At 40.9% G+C, this 22,825-nt stretch overlaps 1 long non-coding RNA gene across 1 annotated transcript; it reads right to left on the bottom strand.

The window, feature by feature from the left end:
* Positions 1-17,808: 17,808 nt before the first annotated feature.
* Positions 17,809-21,981, bottom strand: LOC137159631 (uncharacterized). The gene is made up of 2 exons (XR_010921674.1): positions 21,899-21,981; positions 17,809-19,358 (listed from the first exon to the last, which is right to left on the bottom strand). It is a non-coding gene; the product is annotated as an uncharacterized lncRNA (long non-coding RNA).
* Between the last annotated feature and the right edge of the window lie 844 nt (positions 21,982-22,825).

Genomic DNA, 22,825 nt, shown 5'->3' with positions numbered 1-22,825 from the left:
TGCAAACCCACAAGGGAGAAGGAGGGAACACAATATTTGGGTCACAGTCTTTATTGGAGTGGTTTACTCTGGGAAACAGAAGATCAGGATAGGAAGTCGTTTGGGGACGGGGATGCAGGTGCAGTGCTTAGCCTCAAGGCACTGGGTGTAGCTACCCACCTGGGCAGGCCCAGTGGAGAGGGCAGGTCTGGACTCCCCAACCCCCTCCAAGAGGACAATACAACAGGAGCCCTCTCCTCTGGGGAAAGTCTTGCTGGAAAAGACTGACTATACAAGGGCCCTGCCCTCAAAGATCCTGTGCTAACAGGGAGGACTGGAGATCCTTGAGGTGGGGATGTTAAGGAACAAGACTGCACTTCAACAGTGAGTTATCCTGCCAACCACCTCCTGACCACTAGGGAGCACTGTTGGTGGTTGTGCACCTTCTACATCCACAAGCCAATTATCTGAATCCTTCAACCACAGGGTGTAATTGCAGGTTGTACAGAAGTACCCAAATTAGCTTTAATCTAGCTAGCTCTGGTACCAGAGCGTGGTACTACAACTACTACAGCAGCATGGGTTTTGGCATGGACTAGCCTCCCAAGTAATTTCCCCAGGTACTGGCCAGACTCATACAGCCAGTGCTGCCATGGGCTTCACTACTACAGTACTTGACTAATTAGATTAAGTATAACTTTGGTTTGTCTACACCAGCTGCAATCACACTCCATGATTTCAATGTAAACATACCTTGAGTGTTTCATCCCTGACAGATAGGCAAATGGCTTATTCTTAAAACTCTCTACAAGCACAGACCTTGTCAACCTAGGACTGAATTCCTCCCAGAGCCAGCACTACAGCTGATACAGGAGCTGAGGGAAGGAAGCTTGTAATTCTCATTTCCAGAGCTCCTCTAGGCTTTGCAGAAGCTGAGGAACAGCCAGGGCAGAGAACGTGGTGGAGGGGATGGGGACATAGAACAGGGATCCTCAGGGGTCCCATGTGACTGCTTTGTGGTCCATTTGTGCAGACTTAGCTAGCACATGGGGCCCAGAGGGCAACTATGAATTGGGAACTTGATGCTATCTTTCCATCCTAGGTACTTATATGGACCCCATTACTGTAGCATCTCACAATCTTTTAATGCCTTTACTCTTACACCACCTGTGAAGTACTACCTATTAAGTAACCTAAGTGCTATTATCCCCATTTTACAGAATGGCAACCGAAGCTCACAGAGACTAAATGACTTGCCCAAGGTCACACAGGAAGTCTGTAGTAGAACATGCGTCTCTTCTAATTCACTTCTTTTCCACCTGTAGCACTGCCCATCATTCCAGTCAGGGGCCCTACAGACTGCTTTGCTAATGTGTCTCAATTCTGACCTGCACCATCTGTACCATTCTAAATACTGGAGACCCCACACAGCCTTGCCATGTCAATCCTAATTTGCAACATCCCTTTTTAATCCAGTCATAGGGTCCCATGCAGCTCTGGTTAAAAAAAAAAAAACCCTAGAGCTAGGCCCACTGAAGCAAGTTCCATACAACAATCCCACATACAGCTCTGCCAATTTACCTCTTTCCTTGACCGACAACACCCTGAACTATTCTAGTTCTGGGCCACATGCACAGAGATTACATGCTATGTTGAATTTTCCTCATTAAATCTCTCTGACTGGGGAAATATCACAATACAGGAAAATGTGTTTATTTCTAATGAAAAATCAGTCCATTAAAATAGTTATAGTTTAAAAAAGCTTCAGCCAACTGAACCTTTGTTTTCTTATTGTTTCTTTAATCAGCTACTCCCAGAAGAAACTCATTACATTCTCAGCCACATATTTCTCTGGAGACTTCCTTCTTCCCCTTTTTATCATCCCAAATGTTCAGTGCTGAAAACCTGCAGGCTTCAGACTTTGATCTCATCAGCTCACATGAAATTCATTTGTCTTTTGTTCCCTCATAACAATCAAAAATAGTTTTGCACCTGTTTGAACAGGAGAATAGCATGAAAAAAGGATTTCCCTTGATGCGTAGTAGCAGAGATTTTACTAATGAGATGTGGTGGAAGCACAGAACATTTTGATATGAATACCCATTTTCAGAATTCAGCTTTCATCAGAACTAAAGGGCCCCTTTCATTCAACTTGACTTCCCATCACAGCAAGTGCTGGACCTCCATCTTGAACTACTATGATTCTTCCATTTAGATTCTGTCTACACCACAGATCTTTACCAGGTGTGTAAGTAGGCTAAATATGGCAAAACAAATTAAATTCAATAATGACAAAGGCAGGGTAATGCACATTGGAAGGAAGTACAGAATTCTAAATTAACTGTAACCAATCAGTGAAACAGAAAATAATACAGAAAGTAATATAATGCAATTGTATAAAATGCTGATATGCCTGGAACTGTCAGACAGTGTTCAGTTCTGATGACTATCCCCAAAAAGATATTACAGAAATAGGAGATCAGAGATGTTGATAAATTGGAGAGGGTTCAGAGAAGAACCATGAGAAGGATTAAAGGTTTGGAAAACAGGTTTTATAATAATAAACTTCAGGAACTCAAGCTATTTATCTTATTAAAGAGAAGATTAAGGGGAGATTCGATCAAAATCTATAAATTCATACAGAGGAACTGAAATTTGATAATACACGGCTCTTCAATTGAGGAGACAAAAGTATAACATGATCCAGTGGCTGGAAGTTGAAGCTAGACAAATTCAGACTGAGAATAAGGGGCACATTTTTAACCATGAGGGTAATTAATCATTGAAACAATTAACCAAGGGTCATGGTGGATTCACCATCTCCGGCAATTTTTAAATCAATATTGTTTTTTTTTTTCTGAAAGTCATACTCTAGTTTAAACAAGAATTGATTCAGGAGCTCAGATTAGATTAGCATAATGGTACATTCTGGTCTTAATCTTTAAGTGAAGGGAAAATGTTTGGAGGAATGGAAAGAATTCTAGCTGTTTAGAGATTTAGCAGATTACGATTACTGAGTTTAGAGTGAAGATAATAAGTGAGGACATGTCAGAGATATACAAAATAATCAATGACAGAAGATGACACTCAGATTTACCCTCTCATAACAAAAGAACAAGGAGATATACTATTAAATTGAAAGGCAACACATTTAAAATTGTTAAAAAGAAAAATCTATTTACCTAATGCAGCATTAATCTGTGGAACTCACTGCTAGAAGATATCATAGAGACCAAGAACTTAGTAAAATTCAAGAAGGATTAGAGATTTATATGCATAATGAAAACATTCACAGTTACATTAAATAGGATAAAATGTACAAAGGATATAAACTCTTGTACTTCAGGACATAAAATAACTTCTTGATGATGGTGTTTTGGAAGGAACTTCTTCTTGTGATCTAGTTATTCCATAACTGTCTACTGTGGGGTTTCTTGCACTTTATTCTGAAGTATCTGGTACTGGCCAGTGTCAGAGACAAGATTAGATTAACCTCATGTCTGATCCAGCATAGCAGTTACAATGTTTCTATGTTCCTATGACATGGTTAACCCATAGTTGAACTTCTTAATGACTTGATTATCTGCCATTTTGATCCCGCTCATGAGAAGTGATGCACTGTAAAATATAACTGATGTAGTTCTGCTGTGTAGACAGAAGGGTGTCTGACAGTGTCTGAGTAACTAGGATAGTCAGTCTTCTTGTGTCCCAGATCTCTGTGTAGGAGAATATCTCAAAGTGCATTGCACTTTCTGAGAAAACTTCCACAATCTTCTGCTTGTTGCACTAGCCGATGAGACCCAGTGAGGGCTGCTCTGATTTTCCCAAACACAAACAGGCCAATGTGGCTGACACACTGCTGTGGCAGTCAAAGACTTGACTCCATGCCAGATGAGGGTGACAAGACATGGCTACACTTAGATTCATAGACTCCAAGGCCAGAAAGGACCACTGTAATCATCTTGTCTGACCACCTCTAACACAGGCAATAGAATTTTCCCAAAATAGTTCCTAAAGTATCTTTTAGAAAAAACATAAATCTTGATTTAAAAGTACTCAGTAATGGAGAATCCACCATGATCCTTGGTAAATTGTTCCATTGGTTAATTATCATCCTGGTTTAGCCCCAAGCTCTCCAGCCCATATTACAGGATGAGTAATATCTGGGTTGAATCAGGTGATCCCAGGGTAAAAAGAGCAGGAAGGTACAGAGAAGGAGGAAGTCCAGGAGACTGTAGTCATGTGTGTAGATCTTGCAGCAGGCAATAAGATTCCTGCATGGCCTTGAGTCAGCAAGAAAAAAAAGCTGAAGAAGCAGAAGAGAGTGGGAGAAAGCTCTTCAGGCAGGGAGGCCTGGGAGAGACCCTGTCCAAACAGTAGAGATACTGTGAAGGCCATCTGGGATGAAGAGTGTATGAGTTTGTGTTTTGTGTTGTTTTAGACTAATCAGAAAGAGACATTGAACTGGCCAGTAAATACTGAAGGACTCAAATGAGACCTCAAGGGGACATTTTTTTGAAACTACCTTTTGAACAGAGTGAGCTCTTAAAAGGGCTCTGAAAAAGAGAAGAGAAGTGCCAAGGCCCCTCTGGCCATGAGAGGGTGATAACGTGGCGGCCTCTGTGTTACACTGAAATTTTTCAAGTGTAGACCAAGCTTTAGTTACATTTATACCTTAAAAACATAAATCAAAAGCTAAAGACATAAAATAATAAACCAAATTAGAATGCATAACCCCAGGACAACTTGGAACAAATAATATGTTAATGTCATCACAACGACACCAACAAAGAGTAGGCTAAATTAGTTAGTTCATCTTTGTCTAGTGTTTGGGAGATAACTTGCTACTTGCATGGTGTAGTGCTTTTTATTATAATAACTCTGAATATCCACATTGTTGTTTGCTTCTCTTTGGGGCAAATTCAAATAGGCTTTACGCATGCCTGAATTAATCTAAATATTAGTACAATTCACAGAAAACAGAAATGGCAAGATCCATCAGGTCTGTCTAGTCCTTTCTCCTGTGAGTGGAGAACGGTTTTCTACAGTATATTTTACTGTTTTGTCCGGTCCAGTTTCAAATGATTCAGATGATGGATCCTTCATTTCTTGTTTGTTTCATTATCTCCTAGGATATTTTTCCTAATATGAAGTGTAAATTTCCTTTTGCTCAGTTATACCTCATCACACCTATGTATACTCCATTGTATCACCATAAACAACTGGTCTCCCTTTTTGACATTCACATCTTCCATACATTTGTGGATGGTATCCACACTTCTTTTAATATGATACTTAGCACCCCTGTGAGGAAAACAAACATTATGTGAATACTTCATGTCAATTCATAGCGTCAATAGGTCTTCAATATTAGAGCCCTGGAAATCAAGATGCAACCCCAGTGCCTGTTTTGATGGAATGAAAAGCCCTCTAGTTCCTGTGGCAGTGAGGTTCTGGTACTGATTATAGGTACACTGGGAAACTGAAGCAAAGAAGTTAAGTGATTTTCCAGAGGCCACAGAGTCTGTGTCAGAGCCAGAAATGAACCCAGGATTGTCTGACTCCTGATTCTGTGCCCAGACTGCAGGACCACACGTCCATGAAATGGCTGTTCATTGTCATCACCATAAAAACTTTTAAAAAACCAATACTACAGTGCCAAAGTCAGTAGTGAACACTTTTAAAATCGTGAAGCTTAATTGACCATCCTTTACTGTAAACAATAATTAATAACCTCCAAGGCACCATCATGGATTGTGATCACATTTGAAATATCTATTGTACACAATAAAGATGGATTGGGGTCTTGCAAGTCCCTGGCATATTCTTTGTTCTTCTTTTGCATGTTGAAGTATTCACTTAGTGAAAGGGAAACCAGATGATAAACATAGCGTTAAAATGGATTCAATTGACTCTGGTGACACGCATGATAATGGTTCTGACTAAGAAAACGTGGAGCAGGGCAGCCAAACTAATTCTTAATGTCAGAAAGCAATTAAAACTACTAATTACCAAATAATGTATGCAAATGCTCAAAGGCGGGTGAGAAGACCAATGATTATCCATCTCGCAACAAAATCCTTCTCTCTCCTAACTTCTGTTTCCCCACCAGTGTGTATTCCCAGCAGATGTGTGTTCTGACAGGACCAGCTCCAGCCAAATTCACTTCACACTAAATGATTTTTGTAGCCTTTGCCTTCCAGTCGGACATGGCAGCTCTAATGATTACTGAATGTTCTGACAAGATGAGAAGATTCTGTAGTTAACACATGGCATTACCATTATGACAGAGAAATTAGATCAGTGAACTCATTACAGGTGTTTGGGGAAAGAGAGGCCAGGTAAATTTGAGATTTTGTTATTCTGGGGTAGAGAGAATGAGTCTAAAGCCATTCAAGGAAATTTGCTGTATTTAACTGCATCAAAGAGAAAGGAGGGTTGCTGAGTCCAGCATGAGTACTTTCAAACAGACTCTGGACACTGTAGAGTCAGACTAAATGTTGTTTGTAAAGGCAGATTGCTATGATTTTTCCATACTCAAAGAGGAAACAAGTCTTTTCAGTCAGAATGACTTATTTCATATCAAGCAAACCACAAATCTAGAAAGAACAAAAGTAATGTCTCCAACAGAGTCTTTTCTGAAAGATTACATAGAGATATGAGAACAAAATGGCTGCTGAATTCATGCTCCACATCCAGGGAGGATGCTTAGAGATGTAAAAGTGAAGTGCACAGAAAACAAAGACAAATATACTACACAGAAGACAATGGATAAACGTTAACACTTCTTCATAACAGATCTCTCCGCTGTGCTCACTTTAACCAGAGCTATTACTAGTTTAGTACATCCCTACATGTCACAGCTACATGCTGTTGGGAAAGGGTGTGCAGCAGTCTCCTGCTAGAACAGATGATAGGCACTCAATTGGCTGCTAAACTTGCTTTTTCTTACACCTAAATAGGCTTAAAGGGCTAGAGTAATGAGTCAGGGCTCATGACTAAGGACTCCTCCCCTCCTAAGCATATAAACCCAGACTTTTGTGTGACCCTAAAAATCCCTCAATGCCCACTGGCAAAGGCTAACTGTAATGTGACAGCAACTTCTATCAGGCTTGACAAACTCACTACATCTAATACATTACTGTCAAGGTATTTATCTATAAAGAATGCCATGTAAGGTAGCAAATGAAAACTTATGTCATACTGGTCATCATAATCATTGTGTGATGTATGTATGGGTGTTAGGGTGCGCAAGAATATTGTAACGCGAGGTCAGATTAGTTTGGCAAGAGCTAGGCCCTGGACAATAGCAGCAGGCTTTTTAGCAAGAGTTAGGCCTCTCAAAAACCAGACTTGTCTGGAAAGCCCCTAAGCGATAAGAGGAACCATCACCAGGTATGGAAATACCCTTGAGATGAATATAGTAGTCAGCTGAACCTGGAGTCAGCAAGAAATAAACAGCTTCAGCAATAAAGTAGTAGTTTCAGCAATAAAATTAGTGAATTCAGCAATAAAAGTGGTAGTTTTAGTAATAAACAACTAACGTCACCTTATTGCAAAAAGCCCCTAACTAACAACCAATAGACTAATGAAAAACAAGATTAAGGCCCAATCCCTAAATGGATTGAGATATACGTCATCTCTTGCCCAGTAGAGCCCATTGTTTGAAACAGGGAATAAGGGGTATCATAAGGACCTCCGGACACCGCCCTATTGAGACTCTCCGTGGATCCATTAAGATGCTATCGGATGCCTCATTTAGGTCGATTCCTTGGTCATCACCTGCTTCATAGGGCGAACAATGGGTCTCCTCGCCTTCGTATGGGTAAACGCCCTCTTCCCCGCTTGAGATGCTTAAGGAATCCTCCGGCCGTAAGACATAACTCTGAGCCCTTATGGCCAGTTATTGCTATACAGCTAGGGCCTCATACAATCTTGGTAGTAGGTACTATTTGTGCTTTCCTAATAGCGTGGTCTGCTGTACTCTGGCTCTCTAGCAAATATTATTTTTCTTCCCCTTTTTCCCAATGCTGCTAATAAGTTCCTAAGATTTAACACTAGCCTTGCCTATAGGCCTTCAAGTAGTCATTGCAGTGGGTGTGCTCCTGGCAGGCTTGTTCCTTGTTCTTTTGGTTGCTAAATGCTGTTGCTGCTCAGATAAGAATAACAATTGTAATTGTGGGCATTTTCCTTTAGTGTAGAATGGTTAGTCCTATCTGCTGCATGTTCCTGTCTATCTTCTTGGTGGATAGTGCTATCTTCTTGTTGTTAACCGCTTGGACAATAATAATATGGTTGATGTGTAGAATCAATGAGGAAGTTGATTTATAATATTGGTTTAATTTTCGCTTTAATAAAAACTGTGCTTGGATATTGTTCATCTGGTTGTTTTCTCCCACCGCTGAGATCTCTAATATGAACACTCCGCTCTAGTGGAATACAATGGGTAACAATTAAAAACTTGTAGGTATGTACTAAAAATATGGCTAAGCTATGTAAATGCTATGTAAATCTATCCCAGACAAAGGAATGTTGATTTACCTGTATACCTAGATCGCTGCTGTGAAACAAATATTGTGAAACCAACACAAGCTCCATTTGCATTTTAAATTAACGGGAAAAAAGGCAAATTAACAGAAGGATAAGGAAAACAGCATGGCGTGTGCATTGAAGAATAAACAGCGGTGAGGGGGGACTTTGTCAGTTGTTATAATTCAAAAGAATACATTACTGGACTATAAGAAGAAAAGGAAAAAGGCATTTTGTTATCCATCACTGAGGGAACAATGAGGTCAGTGCCTTTTCTTTCCATAAATGGTGGACCCCCAGCCACATGGGCTGGGGATGCTGAGAAGTAGCTTTAGGTGAGAAATTGCCTTAGACAAGGATTGTATCTGGTTAAGTTTTGGTCACTAGAAAGTATGTTATATTTTTGTTTTATTTGTAATCATTTTCTGTTTCTATTATCTTTGTTTAGTATCACTTACATCTCTGTTCACTTTTAATAAACTTATTCTTGGTTTTACTATAACTTCATCTGTGCGGTTTTATTAACATAAAGTGTGACTCTTCAGCTGAGTTAACAGGCTGGTGTGCATACTGCTTGAGTGTCCTGTGCCTAGCACTTCCTAGGAATGTTTGTGTTTTTGCAATTCCAGCCCTTGTTCTTGCCAGGCTCTGTGAATTTGCAAGCAGGCATGTTTTGTAACAGGGCCTGATTTCTATTCACAGCCTGACTTTTGCTAACTTTGCTTTATATTACCAGGACCCGACTACTACTTTAGTTCAGGCCTCAGGCCTCATATTTCTACTAAACATAGCTATGTCAGTGTACACACAACTATGCCAGTGTATACACAGCTATGTCAATAGAAGAAGGCTTTTTATTGATGTAGCTGATGTTGTTCAGAGAGGTGGTATTTCTACAACGCTTCTATCAGTGAAGGTTGCATCTACTCTACAGGGCTGTGCCAGCATAGTTATGCCAACATAGCTATGCTGGTGCAGACTCCGTAGTGTAGACATACCATAAAGTAAGGATATGTGATGGACAGATAAAACTGGCAATTCATTCTGTGCATGAAGTGTGTAAGGAATTGGCTGGTACTGTGTATGTACTTCTCTGTCATCTACTGGATGGAATCATAGATTCCAAGGCCAGTAGGGACCATTGTGATCAACTAGTCTGACCTCTTGAAAATACAGGCCATAGAATTAATCTGAATTAATTTCTGTTTGAGCTAGAGCATATTTTTTAAGAAAAACATTGATTTTTGGAAAATCCATCATTGCTATTGGTAAATTGTTCCCTTGATTAATTACCCTAATTGTTAAAAACATGCCCCTTATTTCCAGTCTGATTTTGTCTAACTTCATCTTTTAGGTATTGGATTATGTTATACCTTTCTCTGCTAGATTGAAGAGCCAGTTTATTAACATCCTTCTTGAACTGTGAACATTAAAACTGGACACAGTATTCCAGCAGTTGCTGCACCAGTGCTAAATACAGAGGTAAAATAAGCTCTCTAGTACTACTTGAGATGCATTATTTATGTATCCAAGCATTGCATTAGCCATTTTGGCCACGGCACCATACTGGGAGCCCATGTTCAGCTGTTTATGCAGCACAATCCCCACATCTTTTTCGGAGTCATTGCTTCCCAGGATAAAGTCCCCCATCCTGTAAGTATGGCCTACATTTTTTGTTTCTTGATGTATACATTTACATTTAGCTGAATTAAAACACATTTTTTTTCACCCAGTTTACCAAATGATTCAGATTAGAGCTTCTCGTTTGTGTGTCCTAGGCCTTAGAATGCTCACAGCTAAATGAGAGTCTTCTCTAGCTCAAGTGGTAGGACCCTTTATTTTGTAGTGAGAATATGTTAATTCTGTCCCCACAGTCACCGTTAAGTACTGAGTGGCCCTGATGTGCAGAATAGGGACAAATGCTTCATGCCTAACTGGTGATTTGTTACAATGCAAACAATTAGTAATATAAACATTCTCTTACATTGTTTAAGTCTTGAATCACCATTATATTCGTAAATTATTCAAATCATTAGTGGAAACTGTTTGGATCCCTCTATTTCAACATGACAACATAGTCACTTAAAATTAATAGGTAGTAATAGCTGAACAAATAAAAACCAACCTTTCTTTGCACAGTGCCTCATTAGCTTGTGGATTTCCCTGCTATAGGAAGAGAAATAGAGAAAGTGGATTTTAAATAGGGTTGGATATTTCAATACCAACAAAAATACTGGTATATCTGTATACTAATTGAGCTTCAGGCCATCAAAATCAGAAATCAGGCTGGAGTTTTCCGCCAAACATGCAGAGCATCCAAGTCTGACAGGCACATTACAAAGGGCAGGACCTTTACTTTTCCCTGTAGCATCAGGTACTGGCCATTCCTAAAGGCAGAACACTAGACTGCCAATTGTGATGTTCTCATTCAGTATGGAAAATTGTACATTTTTGTCTGTGCAGTTGTTGTATCCTCACCTATTGTGGGCAAGGGGAGAGAAGTAATACAAAGAATGGTGAAAGAACATGATGGGAAGCAGTAGAAGAGGTGGTTACTGGCATTAATGCATATTTGTTTTTTGTTCCTATTTATTCCTCATAAAAAGACTTACAGGCACCTGAATTGTGAAGATAAAGGGGCATTTTGGTGTTACACCTTGAGTGACATGAACAAACCATTTTCACTTTGCTCTCCTGTGGTTTATAATGTCCCCGGAACCCTGAGATGCAATTGCAACCTTTTTTATGTGCAATTGGGTGCATAATTTTCTCCATTATTATTCTGGTGGTTATTATTATTATTATTATTATTCACATCCTATTAGCTTCTTCACCTTGAGCTAATATGACATTTCAGTGCTATGGGAAATCAATGGGGTAAAATTTTCTCATGCTACCACAAACAATTACAGTTGATTTAACTACAAAGACTAAATACCACACAGACAATATGGATAAAGAGATTAAAGGTTAGGGTGGGGGAGAAAAAAATCCATTATTGGGAATCTGCTAAACTGTTTTTAAAATTGGTATATTCTGCTGGGAAGGAAAATCTTCTTTATTGAATGACCATAACTTGAGTGAATCTGGCTTTCAACATAATTAGCTATGACCTTGCTTCTGATAATAGTTCCAAACTTCAGATTTAATTAGCATCTAACTGCTGTTTTAAATTGTCTTCTGTCTCAGAATTTGCTATCTCTGCCCACTCTCACTATTTATATAAAAACTGTTTTGTTCAATATAGACCTAGACTTCCCTGCAAAATCATAAAATAAATGTCACATTGTAATGTCTCCAATTTGTGCATGTACATGCACGCGTGCATAAGCGGTGACCTCACCTCCACAGCCAAGAAACCCGTGGATACCTCCATGGGCCTGAAGGCAGCGGATACTGGACTGAGCCCCAACAAAGAAGTCATGGATGAGGAGGTCGAGTTAGAGAATGATGTAGAGCAGGGGACTAGGTCATTTGCTGACATGGGGAGCCAGGACCTCTTCTTGCCCCCAGAGGATTTGAGTCAGTCCCAGCCCTCAAGCTCTGACGTGCAGGATGCAGGAGAGGGTAAGGCAGGTAAGTGATTTTTTTGAGCTGATGCTGCTCAATTACCTGAGTTACAGCTGTCCTTTGTTTTGTTACATTATACAGCTGGTTGAAGGGATAGAATTGCACAAGAGTAGCTGTGTTTGCATGTGTTTCCCATTCCCCTGTTCAGCTAGGAACTATTGCGGAAAAGTGTATTAATGCACACTGAGATTTCATGGGAATCCTGCAGAGCGATCTATAGGAAACTTTCCTCAAGGTATTTGCCAATCTTCCACCAGAGGGTCCTCGGCAGAGCTGCTTTGTTTCTTCCCCTGTTCTTTCCCATGCCAATGACAATCACTTGTGCAGGGACCAAAGTGGCACACAGGTGAGCAGCATAGGGACCCGGTTTGAAGCTGCTCTCATGGAGGAGATGCACCCTAGCACCCCTGCTTATTCTCAGGAGGGAGATATTGGCTTCTTAGGCTTGTGGAAAATGATGGCACTATTTGAATTTTTGTCCTTATCTTCCTTCATCAGTACACCAAACCCCCCAGCTTGAGTGCCCCCTTTCCCCAGGCAAAACTCCCCCTGCCCTGGTTGATCAAAGAAGCTGTGCTCAAGCCAGGGGACAGTGAGAAAGGTGTATTTTACAGTAATGCATCAATGCTGTTATTGCACTCACAATCATGCTTCTGTTCATTGTTTATTGTGCTTCTACAGATGTGGCCTGAAGGGGAAACCCCTCCATACCTGCTGAGTGCCTGCAGCTGATAAGCAAACGGCCATGGAGAAGCAAAGAGGAGATGTTCCTCCAGTTCTCCAGTTCAACATCTTTATTAATGATCTGGAGGATGGGGTAGAATGCAAGTTTGCGGATGACACTAAGCTGGGGAGAGTGGTAGATACCCTGGAAGGTAGGAATAGGATACAGAGTGACCTAAACAAACTGGAGGATTGGGCCAAAAGAAATCTAATGAGGTTCAACAAAGAAAAGTGCAGAGTCCTCCACTTAGGAAGGAAGAATCCCATGCACAGCTATAGACTGCGGATCGACGAGCTAGGCAGCAGCTCTGCAGAAAAGGACCTGGGGGTAACAGTGGATAAAAAGCTGGAAATGAGTCAGCAGTGTGCCCTGGTTGTCAAGAAGGCTAATGGCATATTGGGCTGCATTAGGAGGGGCATTGCCAGCAGGTCACGGGAAGTGATTATTCCCCTCTATTCGGAATTGGTGAGGCCGCATTTAGAATATTGTGTCCAGTTTTGGGCCCCCCACTACAAAAAGGATGTGGACAAGTTGGAGAGAGTCCAGCGGAGGGCAACAAAAATGATTAGGGGGCTGGAGCACAGGACTTATGAGGAGAGGCTGAGGGAACTGGGCTTGTTTAGTCTGCAAAAGAGAAGAATGAGGGGGGATTTGATAGCAGCCTTTAACTACCTGAAAGGGGGTTCCAGGGAGGATGGGGCTAGGCTGTTCTCGGTGGTGGCAGATGACAGAACAAGGAGCAACGGTCTCAAGTTGCAGGGCGGGAGGTCTAAGCTGGACATTAGGAAAAAGTTTTTCACTAGGAAAGTGGTGAAGCACTGGAATGGGTTACCTAGAGAGGTGATGGAATCTCCATCTTTAGAGGTTTTTAAGCTGAGGCTTGACAAAGCCCTGGCTGGGATGATATAGCTGAGGTTAGTCCTGCTTTGAGCAGGGGGTTGGACTAGATGACCTCCTGAGGTCCCTTCCAACTCTAATATTCTATGATTCTATGATTCTCTGAGGTGGAAAAAAAAAGAAAAGAGGATATTGAGACACACTGTGACCAAAAATCAGAAAATTGATAGGCAGGAGAGGAGGGAAAACTAGGAGCGAGTGATAGCAGATCAAGAGAGCATGATAAAAGCCATGGAGGAGCAAAGGGAGCTGCTAAAGTCACTTATAACGCTGCAGATTGAATTCATCCATGCTTGCCCCTCCCAGCAGCCAGTGCAGAACCCCTTTCCATGCCCTTTCCCCAAACACAAATTCCTACCAGTCTCAGTCTCCCATTAACTCCACCCCTTCAGACAGCTTCCAGAATGATAGCTTGACTTACATCCAGATGTCATAGCTCACATTGCTCCTCACTACTTTTCCCCCTTCAGCCCAGGTTTTCATGTGTGTTGGGAATAAATGTCATTTAATAAAGACATACTCTGTGAAGAATAAGCAATCTTTATTTGTCTCTTGCACACAGTGGTTGCACCTCACGTCGATACACAGTGCAAGCCGGATAGCAGTCATAGCATGGCACAGTTCTGTTTACAAAGACACCTTATTGGTGCTCATTATCAAAATAGTTCCTCAAGGCCTCCCGGATTCGAATAGCCCTAAAATCTGGTTGTTCTTCTTCAGCCGCAAGGCAATCTGCCTCTGCGCTCCACTCAGGGACAAACTTTTCACTCTTAGCTTAACAAATATTATGGAGCACACAGTAGGCGGCTATAACCACAGGAATATTTTCCTCATTTAGGTCTAACCTGCCATAAAGCCATCACTAGTGAGCTTTTAATCTGCCACACTCACATTCAATGGTCATTCAACATCTGTTCAACTTGTTATTGAAACGCTTCTTGTTGCTACCCAGGTTGCTCATATAAGGCTTCATGAGCCATGTCAGTAAAGGGTAGGGTGGGTCACACAGGATCACTATGGGCATTTAAACATCTCCCATTAGAATCCTTCTGTCTGGAAAGAAAGTCCCTACTTGCAGCTTTCTGTACAAGCCATATTTCCTGAAGATGCGTGCATCATGCGCCTTCCTTGACCAACCTGCACTGATGTCAGTGAAATGCTTATGGTGAACCACAAACATCTGCAGTACCATAGAGAAGTATGCCTTTCTGTTGAGGTATTCTGTTACAGGCTGGTCTGGGGCAAAATTGGGATATGCAGGCCATCTAACACCCGCTACAGTTAGGGAATCCCATTGCTGCAAGGCCATCTACTAATTGATGCACATTTCCAAGACTCACAGTCCTTCATAGCAGAATATGATTAATGGCCCTGCACACTTGCAATAACACAGCTCTAAAGATGGACTTCCTGACTCCAAAGTGATTAGTGACCTACCAGTAGCAGTCTGGAGTTGTCAGCTTCTGCATGGCAATTGCCATGTACTTCTCCATCAAGAGGGCAGCTCTCATTCTGGTATCCTTGCACCACAAGGCAGGGGCGAGCTCCACACAGAGCTCCATGAAGGTGGAGTTGGGCATTCAAAAGTTTTGCAACCACGGCTCTTCATCCCAGATCTGCATAATGATGCAATACCACCACTCAGTGCTTGTTTCATGCACCCAAAAAGCAGTGGTGCACTGTATGCAGATGTTCCATGAATGCAAACAATAATGCATCGTTTGTTTGTATGGCACACAGCAGGTGCCTCAGATTCCAGTTCCGATTGTGAAATCATGATATGTGACATGACCAGCTGCAATGTGTTCTGAACACATCGCAACAACAGTGGAAAGCAGTGCAGGATCCATCCTTTCAGACAGAGGGCGAACACTCAGGAAACTGGGGCCATTGAAAAATGCCATGAAATGAAGTTGGAAACCCATGGAATGATGGGATGGTAATCACTACATCATGGATGTTAAGCCTGCACCTGTGATGCACTGTGAGCCTCTCTGACTTCCCACAATTCCTAGCGGCACAAGGTGGTGAGTTGTACAGTGGGATAGCTGCCCACAATGCACTGCTCTCACTGTCGATGCTAGAGCACCAACCGTGGACGTGCTTCAATGACACAATGGACTGCTGTGTGGACAGGCACAAACATTGTAATTGCAGCGTTTTTAGATCATTGCTGTAACTTGCATCAAAAAAACTTTCTAGTGTAGTCAAGGCCTATGTGTACATCTGCCTATGTAGACTGGTCACATACTCTTGTTTATATATATATATATATATATATATATATATATAAATACTTTTGGCTTCTTCTTAAACAGTGGATTGTCAGGAACTGGTTAAGCAACCTAGGGTTTAAAAAAATATATGTGAAACATAGTAAAATGGAAAACCTGAGAGATTGCTTCTGAAATGTGATTAAATTGCCCATAACTGTGTCCCATATGAAAAATATAACTCTCTCTTGTCAGCAGCTGAGTGAAATTTTCTTCTCTATTTTACAATGCAAAAATTCTTTCAAGGTCATAAACAGCATTTGTCTGAGCTTGAGCTGAACATCCATAGTTCCTATTTTCATTCACACTGAATGTGAGTTTTTCTCCTGAACTATTATAGTAACTGAGGCTGTTGCTATTAATTATTATTTCTATTTACTCATTTCTATGCAGTACATTGCTTTAGGGATGGCAAAGGAGATTATCTATTATATCAATCCTCAGTATTTAGAGAGTGCCAATTGCAAGAGTCTAGGAACTGAAAGTTGTCCACATAATACAATATTTTGATGAGAAATGACTGAAACCAACCTTGGATGTTTTAATTTAAATGTACTTGGGATATATTTTTATAAGTGGTTCCCAAAGGTATTCCTACAGTTTTTCCCATATAAGTTACCATGTGTGTAAATCTTTGTCTAATTTTTTGCACACACACACTCATGGTGTAATCTGTAACCTGCTTTTTACTCTAAAAAAATGTACCCATGGAGTGCTACGAATGGACAGGTCAACATGTTTGGATAAAATACAGTCAATGCAGACCCAAACATTTGTCTGAAATTCTAACCCAACTGTTAGTACTTCTGAGATTTGACCATCCTTGGCATTCACCAGCTAGTCATTGTAGTAACTTCTGAGAGCTGCAGATGGCACAAGTGACAACATAAAAATGGTTCAGAACGTTGGCGAATCCAGCTGGTATACCAGTAATGGCATATAAATATATAAGTTAGTTGAGCAATGCTACAAGAACATTTTTCCATTCTATAGCATCTGTCACTTGAGGATCTCAAAGCAATTTATACTCATGAGGTATAATTGTCAAAATGACCCCTGAAAGTTAATGAGACTTGGTTCCTAGGTCAGGTAGGGACATTGAAAATTTTACTCATTCATTAATTCTCACAACAGTCCTGGGAGGCAGGCATTAATTTCATTTTACAGATGGAGAACTGAGGCAGAGAGGGGTGATGTGGCAGTGGCAGAAGCAGAACTTGAACTCTGGAATCTTGGCTCTAACTACAAGACAGAAAAATGTCATGATTGAATCAATGAAATCATAGGTGCTCAATACATTAGAACAGAAAACACTAGCATAACTGTATGTGTATCTGTGTATAAAAAATCACAGAAATTAAGGTTGGAAGAGACTTGATGGATCATGAAGTCTGCAAGGCCTCAGCACCTCTGTATGTTGCAGGTTCTCTCCGCTAAAAGTTAAGAATGATTCTCCTTTTAAAGACATGTGTCATGTAAACCTGTGCAAAGTCATTGCACAATGGGTGTAAAGTGGTACCCATTTGTGTGAGTGAGGGGAGAATTATGATTAACTTACAGCCACTTTGCACAGTTGTCAATGATGTCGCAAGGTGCAAACCAGTGGAGAATCAAGCCCACTAACTATATTTTCAAACAGACTTTGTTTATTGAACTTTCATTTAGAGTTTTGTATTACTCACCTACACAGAACCACATGATCAATGACCTCATAGATGGGTAAAAAGTGGCCCAGGCTTCTTGAAGTTCCTTTTACTGCTTACTACTACAGGAGGGAAAGTACTTTGGCTTCTATAGCCCCAAACATCTCAGCAAATATCTGGGATGTTTGATTCATAAAGTGCCTTCCAACAAAGTAAGTAATGAAAGAGGGCAAAAGATGGATATCAAGATTTACGAAATGGGAAATTGTACCCTGTCTTTTCCTTCCCCCATTTTTCAGGGGGTGCGGGGTGGGTGGGAGGATTGTGGGTGGTTAAGAGCTCAACTGAGAAAGGAGAAAAAGTGGGGGGGAAATAGAAGCTGGGACATGATTTACAACTTTCTCAGTCCTGAATGAAGATGTATGTGTGCAGAGATCTTTTACTCTCACAGTTGGGACCCTTGAAAAATCCTGCTGCGAAAGTCAGTAATTACCAGCTGGGACTCTGGCTTTCCACAGTTCTGCAATTCCCTGTTATATACATGTGGGACTAATACTAGGCCCAAAATAAATGCCTTTTAAAAGGTGCAGAGGAAGTGGGGCTCCTCTCCAGTTTTCCCCTGCAGCTTTAATGAGATGTACATTTCAAATGGGGATAGGACCCAGGAGGGCAAATGGTAGCCTTCTGTTGCTTTCCTTGATCTAAACTGTTTGGAAAAGACATCAGTCTCCTGAAATGCTGCTGACATGCTTGTTCTTAGTCACTGGTTTGGTGAATTCCCATTCTCTCCTGAGTTTGAAAGCTAGATATCGCTTTATTTATGTATTACAGTTAGGATATAAATAGAACATATTTGCACAGATCTTTTCTGAATGCCATGCTGACTTCCAAAAGAACCTCTACATCTGTATAAATACTGATAGTATGCATTTTGGCAGGAATAAATGCCAATAAAATGCCAATTAGTTAAATTATGTTTTGCCCAGTTGTAAGATCTCTATTTCATCTAGGATATTGTTTCCATGAAATAAAAACCCAGGTTATCACAGGGACACTTTCTACTCTGAGATGAAAAATATGAAGAAATGCATGAAAAATATTTCCTGAAATCATCAGCAATCAAAAAGTGATGAGGAAACCTGTTCCCATGCTTAGGAAAAAGGAAGGAGAGAGAGAATATATCACACTATGCAGCAATCTGATGGTAGATAAGGAATGGACTGTAACAACAAACGGACACAGGGACTCAAACCCCAAACCAAGTGTGTAACTAGAGCTGTTGGAACGTTTTTGACTGAAACTGTATGTTCAATTAAATATGCTCTCTCACTGAAGCTGAAATGTTGCATGCAAATATATCAATTTTGTTCCCCATAAGACAGAGACCCAAACTGAATCGAAAATCTGATCTTTTTGATCAAGAAGTGGATGTTTCAACACAATTCTGGTTTGCAAAAACATTCAAAATGGTTTTGTTTTTGGTCCAATGTGGAATGAAAGTAAATATTAAAAACCCAAAAGCTTCCATGAAATAGAATTTAGGTATTCTGGCTAGCAGTGTGTGAAGGCCGTCGCTGATGTTGAACTTCCCTCTTGACTCTGGAGATGGTCCCATCAAGTAAGGATGGAGGCACATTGGCCAGGGAGTGGGTAGAAGTTTTCAGAAACCTTTGCTGCAGATGGCCAGTGGATAAACAGAGGGTTTCAACATCCTGAGTGTGGATCTGTCATCTTTCACCAGCACTAAAAGTCCATGGAGGGGAAAAAAACCAAAAGGAGAAAAATTAGACTGGATTGAGGCTGACGGTTGTGATGATGGTACTGAGTTTATTGTATGATAACGTATTACTTTGGGGAGTGCTCATGAATTTCCTGCCTCTCCAGTTATCCCCTTTATTTTCCTCTTCCTCCTCCTCCAGGCTCCACAGTGGCCTGAATTGTACTTCTGACTCAGGGGGCTGAACACAGCTCCCTTTGGAATTGGTCAGTGCCTCTGAGTTATCCAGAGGGCACGGTAAAGGGCCCCACTGACTCATGAGCCCCTGTCACTTCAAGGAATGAGACACCCATCCCACCTCTGCCATCTTTATGCCATTGCTCCTCCCTGTTACTGTTATACCTACATGCTGGTGGGGGCTGACTCTCTTCTTATTTACAATTATCTGCATGACAAGTCTCCCTATTGCACACTTGGAGATCTGATTCTCTTACCTCAGATGCTGAAACCACATGCAGTGATAACATCTTATGTTATTGTTAACATAAACCAGTACTGCGTTGTGACTGCATGTATTATGATTCAGTTCCAGTAACAGCTATTGCTTCAATGGGATTTGAGAGCACTTAGCAGCTGGTGCTCAACACCTCCTTGGTTCAGGCCCAAAGTGAGCACCTACATGGAATGTGCAGTGTCTGTATGCCTTAAAGGGAATGAATGCTACCAGATTACATAAACAGTTCTTGTTTAAAAACATATGTATATTTAATTTTACAATATCTCTTAACCTGCAGCAGTTTGTCCTAGAGTAGATGTAATAGCTAAACAGACCAGGGGAAACCCAAATCAGGACACATTGTTTTCCACACAGCCCACCTGCATTGCAAATGTCAGGGGGGAATAATTGAGAAGCAAATCAAATATCATGCAAGGCTCTTCATAAATCTCTTTTTACTGGAGCACAGAAGCTGTCAATCATGTGGTTTGTGATAGCAAGCAACTTTCTAAGTGTCCACAGCTCATTGTATAAGCCACAAACTGCTCTGTTCACCAATCTGTTAAGCACAGATGATGGCATGTGTCAGTAAGATGACATCTTATAGGCTAGAAGGCTAGAGGACAGGAGTCTAAAAGAGCTACTCATCTTAAATATTTAGAATGTGCAGCTCAGCTTGCTAATGTGCAGCCTATGATTTTGCTCAGAAGATGCTTTACCCATCTGAGGAACCTAAGCAAAACCCAGTGCCATTAAGGCTAACATGCTTTTTATATAGATGGATACATATATATTTGGTATTAGGAGACCAAGTGCTTTAAATGCAGGTGATGTTCCTCAGTACATCTCTAAGCTCCCTTTGTGCATTTATTCTTTTCCTGCGATATGAGCATTTCTCCCACTAATGGTAAGAGGAACTACTCAGTGAGTGATGAAGATGAAGGTAAAGATGAAGAGTAGAAACTAAACAGGCCCTCCTGGTTTTGTGGCTGTGCTCATGCTTCCAAATCTATCAGTGGCAACAATCATAAAGGTGGTTAGCTGCCTCTTTTGGACTGGCTGGTCTGCTAGGGAGATTGATTAATGCTAGTTGATTTAAGCAAATTAAACATACAATTGACAACACAGTTAATTCCAGCTAACAATGAAGGATGGGAATTTTTTTTTAGAAGACACTTTCTTGGCCGGGGAAAAAAGCCTGACATGCATACCAAACACCGGTCATGGTCAGCCAAGGTGCTATCTGCTAACAGAACCATGAATCATCACAGACGTGCAAAGACTGAACAAAAGAAAAAGTGGTAATGGAGAAAAAGTTTTGATGCCTACTAGAACATTCAAGAGGTGGTGGTTTGATAAAAATCACACCTAAATATCTGGTAATCCAGAAAGCACGGATCTGGGTGGAATAGCTGCAATCTTCTGTTTTAGTGTAAATGCTCTGTAAGGTGATCCTATGACACAATCAAAACCACTAGAGCTGCTTGACAGTTTCCAAATTTTGAAATTTCATTTACAAAAAGAATCCACCAAAGAAGAAAAAAAAAAGAAAGAATTTTTGCTACAAAGCCGGTCAAGATAATTTCAGTTATTTGAAATTTTGAGAAGGAGTTTTAAAAAATAAACAGGATGAATTTTTCACAGAACCATTTCCCATTTTTCAACCAGTTTCAGTAATCATAGTATTTCATAGGGTTAAGGAGAACCTCTGGGTCCAGCTAGCCCCCTTATATCTGCAGCCAGTGCCAACTCTGGTGGGAGAATAAAAGGACAGAGCCTGGCTCTGTTCAGGGCTACCTAGACAGGATGGAGCTCTACCTCTCTGTATGAAGGGAAGCTTCATAGTGATGCTGGACTATGCTTGGGCCATATGCTATAGTAAGTTCTGGTCCAAGGACCCTTCAGCTAGCAATCCAGACCTGCCCACTCCCCATCCCTGTTGTTGTTTCCCTGGATTCCTTCCTGCCCACCCCATCTCTCTCCCATTGCTTGTTTTTGAGTTAACCACAGGAGCCTCCTCTATTCCCTACAGCTACTTCTTCCCTTTCAGCCTCTTGTTAGACTCCTTACTTCAGGACAGGATCTCTGGGTTTATTCTCCTCCCTTTCCCCCCATCTATTCTCCTTATCCTTGACACTCTTCTGGGTAATGACTATTGTCTCTTCCCCTCCTACCCCCCTCCTTATAGGCCTTATAATGCTGTGCCAGCCCTTCCCCAGCTGAGCATCACTCTTAATTAACCCTGGCCCTCCCTCTCAAAAGTGATGCCAGGTAAGATAATTGGCCTCTCAGGCCCTCATTAATCCTGTCAGTGCACACCCATCACACAAGGCCTTTAGGCAATTCAGAGGAAGCTGCTGTAAATTAGAACAATGCCCAGGCTGCTCTAATTTACAGCAAAAGTTGCTGTAGCCCTTAGCTGGCCCAGATTCTGAGCAGTGTAAAAGTGGCTTCTGAGCTACCAGATTTTTGCTTGCTACTCCTTACTTTTCTCCTGTGAAGATAACAACTCTGGTTATTTACTGACATCAAACATTCACTTTTCATAGTACATTTTTAATCTTTATTTTTGGTTTTATATAAAATATAAACACATGAAACATACATTAAGCAATGCATAAGATGGAAATACCACAGATAAAAGAAAATTCAGCATCCATTATCTGTAAAACCTGGGAAAAAACCAAACAAAACCAAAAAAAAAAACCCACCTGAACTCAGTGGTCACGCAGAGCATCAGTTGTAAAAGTGACTAAATAGGTAAATAAGTGAGAACATAATCTATGACTTGCAGGGACTAATATATACTAAATTACAAAAGAATGTAATAGCTTCATGTGTGATCTTACAGCCTCATTTTTTCCCAAACATTTCTATTTTTTTCCATTAATGCAGTAGTAGAAAGCTCACTAAGTCAGTCTGTATATGAGGAAGGAATTGCCGATTTTCATTTAATCAAAATACTCTTTAGGCCATTAAAATAGTTACTACAATCCA

This window comes from Emydura macquarii, unplaced genomic scaffold (assembly GCF_026122565.2).
Source record: "Emydura macquarii macquarii isolate MOO-44397 ecotype Brisbane River unplaced genomic scaffold, CSIRO-AGI_Emac_v2 contig_1876, whole genome shotgun sequence".
NCBI lineage: Eukaryota > Metazoa > Chordata > Testudines > Chelidae > Emydura > Emydura macquarii.
Note: the sequence above shows the minus strand (reverse complement) of the source record. Positions and strands in the feature narration are given on the sequence as shown.